Here is a 13561-nt window from a genome sequence, read left to right as displayed (position 1 = left end):
TCTGTCGCTATCCAGATCATCTAAATGGAGAAATCAGATTTATTCCTTTCCCAAAACATGGACAAAACTTTAACGGATAAAGACTTTTATGTGGTCGCATGTATGATCTGCTATAAGGTTAATTAATTAAGTGAACCTACAATCAACCATAACAATGGCAATGAGTGAGATGCATTCATTTCCTTGAACCTAAAATCAACCATAACAATGACAATGAGTAAGATGCATTCATTTCCTTGAACCAAAATCAACCATAACAATGGCAATGAGTGATGCATTCAATTCAGTCAACCTAAAATCAACCATAACACTGGCAATGAGTAAGATGCATTCAATTCAGTCAACCTAAAATCAACCACAACAATGGCAATGAGTGAGATGCATTCAATTCAGTCAACCTGAAATCAACCACAACAATGGCAATGAGTGAGATGCATTCAATTCACTCAACCTAAAATCAACCAACCATAACACTGGCAATTAGTGAGATGCATTTAATTCAGTCAACCTAAAATCAACCATAACAATGGTGGAGCCTACAGCACTTCAGTATCATTTCATTAACCAATAATAAAAGGTCTCTATGTCAGCATGCCTTCTGTCAAAGTTTGTCAAAATTCAGTTAAGTGCTCTTTCGAGGCAAAGTTGTACATGCATAAATGTTTTTCAACTTTAACAGCAATTTTGATAGCAGATTTACACAATAGCAATGTAAAAGGTCTTCACGCTTCAACTCCTTCTGTCAAATATGGTCAAATTATGTTGTGCATTTTTGAAAAGTTATTCAAGTTTTGAACTTTTTGTGTGACTTCAAAAGAAGCATTTTGAATGAAAATGGTAATTTTATATCATGGCTTATGTTCTTGACTTTCTTATCCCATGATGACCCAAGTGTCAAAGAGTATAGAAAGTATTTTTTGTCCATTTATATGAGGATTTTAGTGGGATTTCCAATTCAAAAAACATTATTTTGACTAGATTTACTAAAGTAATTGGGAAATTATGTGTGGTTATAATTTATAAAGTTAGCAAACAGTATTTGGCAAACATTTTTATCTACATTTGATGCAAATTCTGTGAACATGGATATTGGTGATGGTGTATTTGTTGTGGCATTTAACACATTAACCCCTAGCGACGACTTAATTGGGCAGGAGGTAGTAGCCTACTGCCGAGCTCTGTAGCATCATGGTCATGCATGATACACTAAAGCGGGTGGTATCATAGAAAGGTAGACAGATGTAACTCTACAATGATACCAAATAATCTGGAATATCTAGGTGCACTACAAAATACAGCTAAAAAACCTCATTTTTTGGACCAGACTTTTTTCTACCCAAAATTCACCTGTGGTAGGAATCCGATTTTGTGTCTAGATTTTAGACTTTTTGGTCTCAGATCTAAGGCAAACCGGTATGAACTGCAAACAGACAGATGAGCCATTGCAAAAAGTAGGACAAGATGGGGATTTGGAATAAAGAGTGGTCTCGATAGAAAAATAATGGCTCCATTTAGCACAACAAAAATAAACATAAATAAAATCCAACTTTTACTCTTCTGCTCATGCGCGAGTCAAATAGCCAATGAAAAATGATGTTTCTAACACAACTAGGCAGTATGTTATTGAAAGATCACCAGGTATTTGATGTTTTCGGATCTATTCAGAAATAGCTTTCAAAATGTGTTTCCTACTCGATTTTCAGGCGAAAATGACAAAAACCTCCAGGGGTTAATGTGTTAACATGCTGCAAACTGCTGCATGGCACATAATGTCAATCTTGCCAGCATAGACTCAAATCAGTGTAACAGGAAGAATAAAACGCATATTAATATCCTCTGAACTTGATTCCTGCAACTGAAATTCCCCCTTCCATCCATCACTTAATTTTGTGTGATATTTCAACTGCTTCGGTTTTTGCCATTTTAGCTTTGGAAGATATCACATTACATAGAAATCTCAACAAACTTTAACACAAAAGACAAATGGACCCTGTTTTATGATGACTGAGCTAAATAATCCAACCATAATCAACTTATCACTGTAATTTTTTCTGGGAATTTCATCTGAGCACACACACTATAATCAATGTGGACAAGCTTCAAACACTGAAGCCAACCAACCCTGGTGAAAGAATCGAAGGGACACTGTGAAATTAGAAAAGAGATCATCTTACAGTCAAATGAAAACAGGCAGTATACAATAAATATACTAAAACAGGCAGCATGGTGTGAAAAAAATGTATTTTTTTTAAATTTTCAATAATGTTTTGCATACATGTGATATTTCATGATGTGAGTGCCAGGATGGACAGGAGAGGCCCCTCATTTTGGGAGGAGTTACGTCAAGGGTTTAGTTGAATTCCAAATGTTTCGTCAAATTTGGTCAAATTTTGAAGAATGATTTTAACAGGGTTCCTGAAACAAATTTAAAAATAGATTCCAGACTTTTTCCATACCCAAAAATACAAATTTCCAGCAAAGCAATTTTCATACTAGAAACATTATCCACAACTCCAGAACCGTGCAGGAATCCTATTCTCTTCTTATCTATATCAATGATCTACCATTCAATAATGAATCCACAAACACAGATTTGTTTGCAGATGATGCAACCTTGTATACATCTAGTTCTGATACTGAAGTTATCCAAATGAGATTAAACTCAGACCTTATTAGAGTCCAAAACTGGGCACAACAAAACAGGATGATAATTAATGAAGGTAAAACAAAATGTATGATTTTGGGGACATCACAAACGTTATACAAGTCAGGGAACCCAAAACTATCTCTTGCAATAAATAATCATCCATTAGAAAATGTCAAACATGAAAGGCTTGTAGGTGTGTCTGTAGATAATAATTTATTATGGAATGACCATATTGATAAGCTTCGTAAAACACTGTCATCCAAAATTCCCTTCTCAGCAGAATCAAGAAATATTTACCTATGGAAACTCACAATCTATACTACAAGTCATATATTCTTCCAACAATGGATTATTGTTCTAATGTATGGGGAAACTGTGCTAAATCTGAGCTTGACAGGATTTATAAACTTCAGAAACGAGCAGCACGTGTAAATTTTAGATGCATCTGTTGATCATCCCTCAAAAGCATTATTTACAGAACTCAAATGGTTCACAATATATGACAGGATAGCTTTTCACAAGGCAGTTCTTTTATATAAATGTCTACATGGAACTGCCCCAGAATATCTTCAGGACTTATTCAGGCCTTTTTCAACACAATACCAGCTGAGATCAATATCACATGGAAACCTTCTAATACCAAAACCAAGAACAGAGCAAGTTAAAAAGAGTTTTCAATACTCTGGTACATTTCTGGGGAATAAGCTTCCACTACATGTAAAATCTGCTGAAAATATTAGAGTATTTAAGAAAAGATATCATGAGCATGTACATGTTTCTAATAGATAATGGAATTTAGTATTTTAATACTAAACATGTTAAAATAAACAGTAATTACTGCCATCTTCATATAATGTGCATTGTTATACTCTCCTTAAGAGGGCCTCTAGGGAGAATAGTCCTTGACTAATGAGTCACCCTCTATAAATAAAGCATTATTATTATTATTATTATTATTATTATTCTAAGAGATTATTTTGAGGTTTTAAAATCTTTTGGAATGATGATCCTATTTGATTGTGGAGCAGCATCAGTTGTATAAAACTCAAAGACGTCTATGCCAGAATAATATCTCTCACACCTGGGTCAAATTCTATTGTCATTTTTTAGATGGAGCTATTTATAAGTTTTTCTTCTTTTAGCAATGGCTGCCAGTTTCTTTGTCAAAGTGGTATCATTTTTGGGGGTACAAAACTGAAAATCATCTAATGCCAGGATACTTTCTAATTAGGTCAAATTATGTCGAGTGGTCTGTTTTACAAGTTAAAAGTTTTTCTGATTTTAGTAACAGCAACCATATCTAATGTGGCTCATCTACACTGATATAAAATTGAATGTGGCTCATCTACACTGGTATAAAATTGAATGTGGCTTGTCTACGTTTGTATACAACTGAAAGTGATCTATGCCTGATTAATTTTTACTTCAAATTTGGTCAAAATCTTTCAAGTAGTTTTTGACAAGTCATTTAAAGATTTTTGTTCTACTTCTAGTAACACTGGCAATATTGTATTGTGGATTGACATTCAGGAAGAAAATCTTAAAGGTACTGATGCCCTATGAACCCTGAAAAATCATGTGCAAATTGGTCAAACAGCTTTAAAAGTTACAAATTAAAATAGCAATTGTGAATCAATAATAGATGCTACATGATATAATTTGTGTGGGTGTAAACATTTAATTTTTCATCCACAAGATCAAATATATCCATTAATCACTCAAATCAATCAAATTTTCTTTTTATTTTATGCTAAAATATATTGGCTAGCAATGTGTACCGTGTGAATACTGAAGTACCCAATTTCTTACTGGATCCTGCGAGATATCAGAGGTTATGTTCTGTTGTGTTTTGTGATTATTATCTTAGACAATATACACAGTAACATAATTCTCCTTCCCAATTCGAAGTAAAATAGCATATAAAGAAAATAAATTATCTGCACCTTGCACCTTGCATCTGAACTTGAGCCATCTTTACTGGAGGTGACCATATTTACCGCAAGATGCACAAGTATCTACGCTACAAATATCTTCAAATTTCATGTACATAATGTTATCCATGTATACTTATGGCCAGTGGGTTTTTTTTTTTCTTCATTTCAGTGAAATATCAAGATTATTTCTCTCTGAATATCCTGTACTTCATGACCTAGCATAAATTAGATATATATAACTGTGATTCAACTTTAAATCATATACTTCTATTATGTATGCATCTGTCAAGTGAGGGAACCGCTCCGGTGGTCTAGTGGTTAGAGCATCCACATAGGATGTGGGAGGTCGTTGGTTCAATCCCCGGCCAAGTCATACCAAAGACTTAAAAAAATGGTACTAACAGCTGCCTTGCTTGGCGCTCAGAATTAAGAGGTTAGTATTAGGACTGGTTGGCCTGGTGTCAGGATAATGTGACTGGGTGGGACATCATGCTACATGTCTGTGGCATGATGCCCCAGTGCTAGACATCACTATAAACTGCCACATTACAGACATCATAGCGATATGACTGAAAAATTGTTGAAGTTACATTAAAAATCCAAATCACATCAACACATCACGTCAAGTGAGGATAACTAATGACTATTCCATTATCACTGCCCAATACATACAACCATATTCCTTGTCAACTGTTATTGCCATGTTATTTGCTTGGCTTGGATGTGAAAGATGAGACTGACAGATTCCAACAGTTTCAACAAAATTGGTTTTTCCAGTAATTTCAGCATGGGGTAAAGAACAGGCTCGATGTATCCTCCTGCAAGTCATAAGAACCAAATAATGGAGGCAACGAGTGCAGTTTATATCGAAAAATTCTGACCTTGTATGTTAACAATTTTCTCTTGTTTGACCTTGATCATTGTTTTGTATGAAAGCCATCATGGCTTAATGGTTACAATAATGTAAATGTGACCAGAAGGCGGCTGAGATCAGACAGTGATGTGTTGGGGATGGGGAAGTGGGGGCATGCAAATATCTGTACTGTCTCAGCATAATATAATTCTGATGTACATGTACTACTGTGTATAAAAGCACACAAACAAAACACATGTTTTGTGCTTGTTGGAGTAGTGTGTGCTTGTTGGAGTAGTGGGTCATTTTGTCTCATGGCACATATTTACTTTTCACTGTCTGCCTCTGCTTTTTTTTGGCATGGTTTTTGCCTTTACCAATTCTGCAATGTTGCTTCTGGTAAGCACTTTATAACCTTGATTGTTTTAAACCCTACCTACCTACCTACCCACCCACCCACCCATACATACATATATACATACATACATTTCATGACTGAGCAAAATATAATTTGATGCAAAAAGGGCAAAATATATGTGTAACATAATTTTAATAAGCTGCTAGATAAACAGAAACCTACCATGACTATGCATGTATTAGACAGTAACCTTACCTGTTAAACTGCTGATCTCATTTTGATTTATCCACTGATTACAGTCAGCTGCAACAAAACATTGCATCAGAAATATTCAGTGCACAGTGGTGAGTAGATTCCCACATCTAAAGATGATATACATGTCAAACAAAAAACCAAGCATTTATACTAAATCAGCTGACTGCACTGACAGACAGATTCACAGGCACAGATTCTTGTAAAGTGTTCCCAACAGAAGTGCTTCAAGCATAAAAGGCAGGCAGTACTGGGCCAGCTCTGTTTATACTGATCAGCTGATTTGTATTGATCAATTATCATGTAGCCTCCCCTTGTACCACAGTCTCCCATAAGTTGACAACAGAGCTTAAATGTGGACAACCGGACACAGTGGTCACCTCCCATCAAAAGTGACAACTTTCAAATCCAACCTGGATTATGTTTACCCAAAAGTAATTTCCACATACAAGCTAGCCCCTGTAAACATACATCTCCCATTAACATCCAAAATGATTCTCTTTGTAAGTGGCTCCTGATGAGAGGTTGTACAGTATGTTTACACAACCCAGCTGATTATGATAATAGAGTCACATGTACAGAAAGACCAATACAAGCCCAGTGTGGTGTGCTATTGGAATGGAAGAGGCCAAGTCAGGAGCCTATGAAACTGAAATTAATCTTCTCCAATAAATAGGCCTCCTAATTTGTCTCTTGAAAGTCTATGAACCTTGAAGCTAAACCACCTTCAAAATCCTAATATTTTTGTTGTCAGAAGTTGGATAATCTTAAACATCAATCCCCATAACCTGTAGGTAGCAAATGGCTGACTTATCTGCATGAAAGATATAGGTATACAATATGTACAACACACCAAAGGAGGTTAGAATACAATATTTGTAGGAAGCAGAGGGAGAAAGTATTGTATAGTTCATAATAAGTAAAAACAAAGTCAACTACATTCAGAGGCTAAACTTGGGCTGTACTTGCTAGGTCATTGCCTTTTATAGTAAAAGATAAATAGACAGCTTACAGCAATCCTATCTTTTCTGAATAGAAAAATCATTTGTCATTTTATATACACAATCCCCACAGTTTTAATGTGAGCTTCTGGGAATCAGACTTGCCTCCAGTATCTGATCCAATAAGTTCTGCAATTTTTAGTAGTGATTACTGACGTTCAACCATTTTACTACTAAATCAATTTCTTGTCCAAAGTGCAAGCCATCTACAGTCTCAATGACTCTAAACTTATCGTACAAAAGTTAGTCTTCTCTGAGTCATTGTGAATGTTGACTTTGACCTTGGGACCCCCAAATCAATATTCTTTTATTTTTTTAATGGTTAATTTTCATCGCTTCGGCTGCAAAACCAAGCCAAGTTTGGCCAAGATATGTGGTGTTGAATTAAAAGCTATTTTATCCAGTAACCAAACTTAGTGAATTCAAAATGAATACAATACACATACAATCAGATTTCACACGTGTCATCTGTTTTTGTCATATGTCATCTGTGTTTCCTACTGTTTACTAAATATGACCCCATGAACTGGAAATGATTTATTTCAAGTTATTCTGTAATTAACCCCTTTGCTTTTAGCAGAAACAGTTTGCCTCAGATAAACAGCATCGAACTATATTTTGCAGTATTATTTCAATTCATGGATAAGACTGCAAGATAGCAGTCCCTCTCCATATGATATAGCCCCTCTGTATTCCTACCCTTGTAATAACACCAGTATGTTCTTATGCTCTTGTATCCCCCTCTTAAATTCATTAAATATATTTAATTCCATTAGTGCTAATTAATTTATTTCACTTGAATTAAGTTTTTGGCTTTGTAAACCAATTACATTATGTCCATAATTTTGTGTTATGTGCACAATTTTGACAAAGTCTCATTCAAAGAAACTGTGAACAAGGCGGGCTTATTCCTAACACGGCCTATATTTCTATGGCTGACATGAACAATGGATTTAAATGAAGCGCTGTATCTTGGGTTTTATTCTGGTTCAGATAAGGGATTCAATAGCAAAGCTGCAATCAAGTACAGGTCTCCCTCGATACAAAGCGGTAGTTGGGGTTGATAGCTGCCAACTAGGTCATATACTAAACCTGGTGCTGCAATGCTTAAACATGTAAACATCTTTGTTTAGTTGTGTGTGTGTGTGTGTGTGTTTTAGATCTTTCAGGTAGCTATAACAATCATATCGCTACGATGTCTGCAGTGTGGCAGTTTATAGTGATGTCTAGCACTGTGGCATCATGCCGAAGACATGTAGTATGATGCCCCACCTAAAGCTGTACTGATGTCACTTTTTGCCGATTATGCTGATACTGTGTAAAGACGATTATTAAAATTGCCGATACCGAATATGAGACCAATTATTTCATTATTATTTATTTTATAACAATGACTAGTTCAGAAACATAAACCTATTAGTATAAAAGTATTTTGGCGTGAGTTATATCAAGGTTGTGTATGCGGCAAGTGAATTTGAACTTCTGTACAAAAACAAACAGAAACCTGATAAGAAGTATATTGCAATTTATAGGAAACAACGATCAGACAAACATAAAACTTGAAAAACTTTAATTTTAACACTGATAAAACTTAAGGTTTGCCAATTCAAGATATAAATGAATGAAAATGCATTAAGCTAGTCTTTTAACTTATGTTCAGTGATGCAGGTCACCATTACTAGATTTCAATAAATAATTAAAAAATGTTAATAACGATAGCCCAATTATAAAATTAATAATATGCATGCTTTAAGACTAAAGTTAGATGTCACTATACGCTGGCTGCAGCTAATACTGAAAGAATAGTTGAGGTAGGTTGTATTTAAGCAACAGTAACATTTCTCCCTTCTCGCCAAGTAACGATCTAAAAAAATCTGAAACATACTGGCCTGTACCACTAAACAGCTGCTCACTCGGAACGCTTTAAGCTGGTGCAGACAAATACCGTCAAGCTATATTTGGCCAAGTAAGGAAACTGAAACCTGTGAGTGCTCCACCAGTAGTATATTCTTCTCATGGCAACAGAGGGCTGGCCAGATACAATTCAAGCATCGATCAATGGCGTCATCCAAGTAGGTTGTTTCGTTGACGGCATGGACAGGTTAATCACAGGCCACAGAAAACAAATCCCTAAGATGCGACGCTGATGGTCCAGTGGCATTTGTTTCAGTTTCAGTTTGTTTTTTTTTGGGTCGGGGTTCCTCCTGCTTGTCAGCTAACACAACTATGATGCATTCTGCTCAATCCATTCTTTGGATCTGGTCACAAGTAATTCTTTGCTGATTAGGCGATGTTTGAATTGTGGATCCAAGATGGTGGCCAAGACAAGCTTCTTGTTGCTGGCAACGTCTGCCAAGACTGTGTTTAGTGACATCAATATATCACGGTGCATTGTCTGAATACCTTGACTTGATTCAAGCTCTCGAGCCAGCAACATTCAAAGTATTTTGAGCATAGGAAGAATGATGGATACTGATGTTTGGCTATCACTTACTTAGTTGGTAATGTCCGCAAATGGGCCTAACGTGTCCACAATATTGTTAATCGTGTGTCCACAATATTGTTAGTCACATGTCCACAATATTGTTAATCAAGACCAACTGTTGAGCTGGTAGGCTAGGCATTTCATAGCCACCAAGACTTGATTTTGTTCATATAATGAAGCCAGCATATTGCAAGTAGAATTTCAGCGTGTTTGGACATCCTGGATGAGTTTGTTATGGGCAACGCCAAATTTTTTCTGCTGCCCTTTGAGATGCTGTTGTGCCAGTATGGAGTGCCAGAACTTGCTGACTATGGATTGCAAAATCGCCAAAACATCTTTGACAGCTCATTGCGAAAGAATGCCATCACTGACAATGAGCTGCAGCATGTGTGTAAAACTGCTGATGCTGACGATTTCAGCCGGACACACTGCTTTAGCTATGTTTGCACCTCCGTCACGCAATAGAACATGGATCTGAGTTTTGGGAATGTTGTATTCCTTGCTTAATTTGCCCAGTTTGCTTGCGAAATATTATCCTGTGTGTGATTCAAATTAAGCGTTGCTGCTAAAATTACATGTTTCTGCTGAAAGTCTTCCGTCAGCCAGTGTGCCGTAAGACTGAACAAGGCTATGTCGATGGACGGGTCTGACCATGCGTCAGAGGTCAATCTTAGGTCAGATTGGGCAGAAACTAAATCACACACCTTGCTTTGTATCACCTTATGCATGTCAGCTATCAATGATGTGGAAAAGTACTTCCATCTTGGAATTTTACAGAGCGGTTCTGCCTTGGCCATCATACGTCAAAATCCAATGTCGTCAACAACGGAACATGGTTGCACATCTACTGCCATGAGCTTTGCAATAGCTTTGTGCCAGTAATTAGCTATCGAGTTGTCAAATGCCAATGGCTGCTTTCGGTTCAGCGTGGCGTCAATAGTCAGAGTACGAGGACTTGCTCCATCTACTGAGGTTATCTGTGCAGCATCCTTTTCTTTTTTATCTGCCAGAAACAGGCCATGTTCGATGATGTGCATGCATCACAAGTGCTGGACAAGATTGGATGTCGTATAGTTTGTAGAATCCTTTCCACCTCTGGAAATGAATGCTTTGCAAAGTGTACAATTTGCTTTGGATTCGTCAACTGCATTTACTCTGAAGTAATTCCAGACTAAACTTGAGTGTTCCAAGTTCGAAATTTGCATAATCTTGGTAGTATATTTAATAGCTCAGCAGCTGGGTTATCCAGGGGTAACATCGCTGGTACTGGCATGACAATATCAATGCTGCACAATATCTGTATGTCAGTGTTCAACTGCTTCAGCGTCCGACCGCTATTCGTTGATAGCAGCATTGCAGGACTGGCTAAAGAACAGATTAACTATAGTGAGTTATAGTTTTGTAGCAGTTGGAAATTTTGCTAGCTATCTGCCTAGCTATCTGCTAATGTGCATGCTGGAAGTTCAACAGTCACACGAAGTTTCATTGGCTGTTTGGCTGCTGTGATTGAGATGAGTGCATAAATGGTATTGATAATTTGTTGTGTGCAGACAAAAAGTGGCAGTTTACAGCAAGTGTTTTAAAAAGTATTTACTTTTAAGAATATATTGTCTTACAATTAACCCCCAAATCAAATGTTTCTTCCTTAATTTTCACTATTTAATTCGGAGTTAAAATTCAAGCCGTGTTTAGATGAATGTTATGACTGAATTTATATTTTTGAAATTAGTTTACATCAGCATCGATTATTTCTGCCAATTCTGATTATACTGATTGTTCTAATAATCGACCCGATTATGAGTATGGCCAATTAATCGGTACAGCTTTAGTCCCACCCAGTCACATTATACCGACAACAGGCCGACCAGTCACAACACTAACCTCTTAATGCTAAGTGCCTAGCAAGGTAGCTGTTAGTACCATTTTTATTAAGTCTTTGGTTGGACTTGGCTGGGGTTCAAACCCATAAACTCCTGCATGGTAAATGTGTAAATGCCCATGCATCCAACTTTCAGTAATGCAAGACCTATCCAGTCAAATTAAGATATATAAATTACATACTTCCAGAGGACTGTTTAATCATTAAATCTTTTTCAAAATATGCATAATCTTCATACTGTAAGGATTTGTGTTAACTAAAATGCCCATGCATGATATATGAATGAAAATGATGATGGGTTTTGTTGCCCAATAGGTCATTACCTGGGATTGTATTATTTTTCCCTTTGGGGATTTAGAAATACTGATTCATGTTCACTCACTCATGCATGCACAAAGTGAGCATAGTGTGGAACCCTATTCCTTACCATTTGTTGGGAGCTGTGAATTGTAATCTTATGTACATCTAGATGCCATGAGATAAATAGTATGTATGTATGTTAATGCAATGCATATATTAGGTTTTGAACCATAAAATCAACATCACTATGTGTGTGACCATTATTCACATACTGATCCTACTTTTTCATAAATTACATTGATTTTAAATCAATACATTAATACACTTTCTTCATATCCAGTTAGCAACAATATCATTTTGTTATATTTATTGTTGAACTCTGTGTACATGTGCTGGGTGCTCATTTCATTCATCAGTCCTTTGAATTATAAATAAACATCCCAGTCAAAGTAACTGTTTAACTTGTTTCTGCTAGATCTAATTCCACCTTTCATCCTGTTCATCACATTACCCAACAAGTTGATTTACTGATAATGCTGATGAAAATTTATTGAACAACATTTGTTACCTTTTAACACATTAACCCCTAGCGACAACTTTACGGGGCAGCAGGTAGTAGCCTACTGACGAGCTCGGTAGCGTCAAGGTCATGCATGATACACTAAAGTGGGTGGTGTTATATAAAGGTAGACAGGTGTAGCTCTACAATGATACCAAATAACCTGGAATATCTAGTTGCACTACAAAACACAGATAGAAAAACCTCATATTTTTTGGAACCGACTTTTTTTCAACCCAAAATTTGCACGTGGTCAGAATCCAATTTTGTGTCCGGTTTTTAGACTTTTTGGTCTCAGATGTAAGGCAAACTGGTATGAACTGCAAACAGACAAAGGAGTCTTTGCAAAAAGTAGGATAAGATGGGGATTTGGAATAAAGAGTGGTCTCCATACAAAAATAATGGCTCCGTTTAGCAAAAAAAAAAGAAGTCCAACTTTTACCCCTCTGCTCATGCGTGAGTCAAATAGCCAATGAAAAACAATGTTTCTAATACCACTAGGCAATATGTTATTGAAAGATGACCGGGGATTTGGTGTTTTCGAGTCTATTCAGAAATAGCTTTCAAAATGTGTTTCCTAGTCGATTTTCAGGCAAAAATGACAGAAAGCTCCAGGGGTTAATGTGTTAAACACATATTTTGTGGGTGAAGAAACGCAGCTTGGAAGAACATGAAATTATTATCTGCAGTCTGTTTCAATTTTTTCATACTGAATTTAGAATCTACAATGAAATGCATGGTGCATTTACTGAAATAATTTGCAACCAAGTACTAAGATATGACAAATTCATGGTCATCAGGATTCTGATTGGATGAAGAAAAAAAAAAAATACTGTACATACTTGTATTTTTATGGGTATCATTTTATCTTGGTCTTGCCTGGCAATTTTTTTGTAATTAAATTAAATTTCTGATGTGGTAAAAGGTCTAAGTTGTCTCTGCAGAAGAACCACTGCTTGTTGGTCCCTACAAATTGTGATCTGTAACAGCCATGACCCAAGTCAGCTTTCATCTGGTACCCAAGGAAAATTGCAACTTCAAAATAACATTAAGGTACATGTATCATGATACATATTCATACCATATAAAGACTTCTATTTATAATAAATATATCAGGACCAGTGCACAAGATTCATATTATGTGACCTCTTTATAAGATACATGTCATGGTGACCTCTGTATATGATACACACATTGTAACCTGAGTGTAAGATACATATACTGTGATCCCTGCATAAGATACATACCATAAAGGGATTTCTGTACAAGACGGATATAATAATGTGACTTCTA

General features: G+C 36.2%; 1 protein-coding gene across 9 annotated transcripts in view; it reads right to left on the bottom strand.

Moving 5' to 3' along the window:
- Positions 1-13561, bottom strand: part of LOC149791252 (uncharacterized) — a 246955-nt gene that overhangs the window by 149561 nt on the left and 83833 nt on the right. Inside the window, exon 1 of one of the 9 annotated variants that reach the window (XM_089969731.1) lies at positions 6048-6524. The exons of the other annotated variants lie outside the window; for them this stretch is intronic. The gene's annotated coding sequence lies outside the window, so the exon portion shown is untranslated. Of the gene's footprint in view, positions 1-6047; positions 6525-13561 lie in introns of those variants that run through there. 9 annotated transcript variants of the gene reach the window in all.

This window comes from Sinohyriopsis cumingii, chromosome 9, assembly GCF_028554795.1.
Source record: "Sinohyriopsis cumingii isolate HCF-2022 chromosome 9, ASM2855479v2, whole genome shotgun sequence".
Classification (NCBI taxonomy): domain Eukaryota; kingdom Metazoa; phylum Mollusca; class Bivalvia; order Unionida; family Unionidae; genus Sinohyriopsis; species Sinohyriopsis cumingii.
The sequence above is the reverse complement of the archived record's forward strand: the minus strand, read 5'-3'. Positions and strand labels throughout refer to the sequence as shown.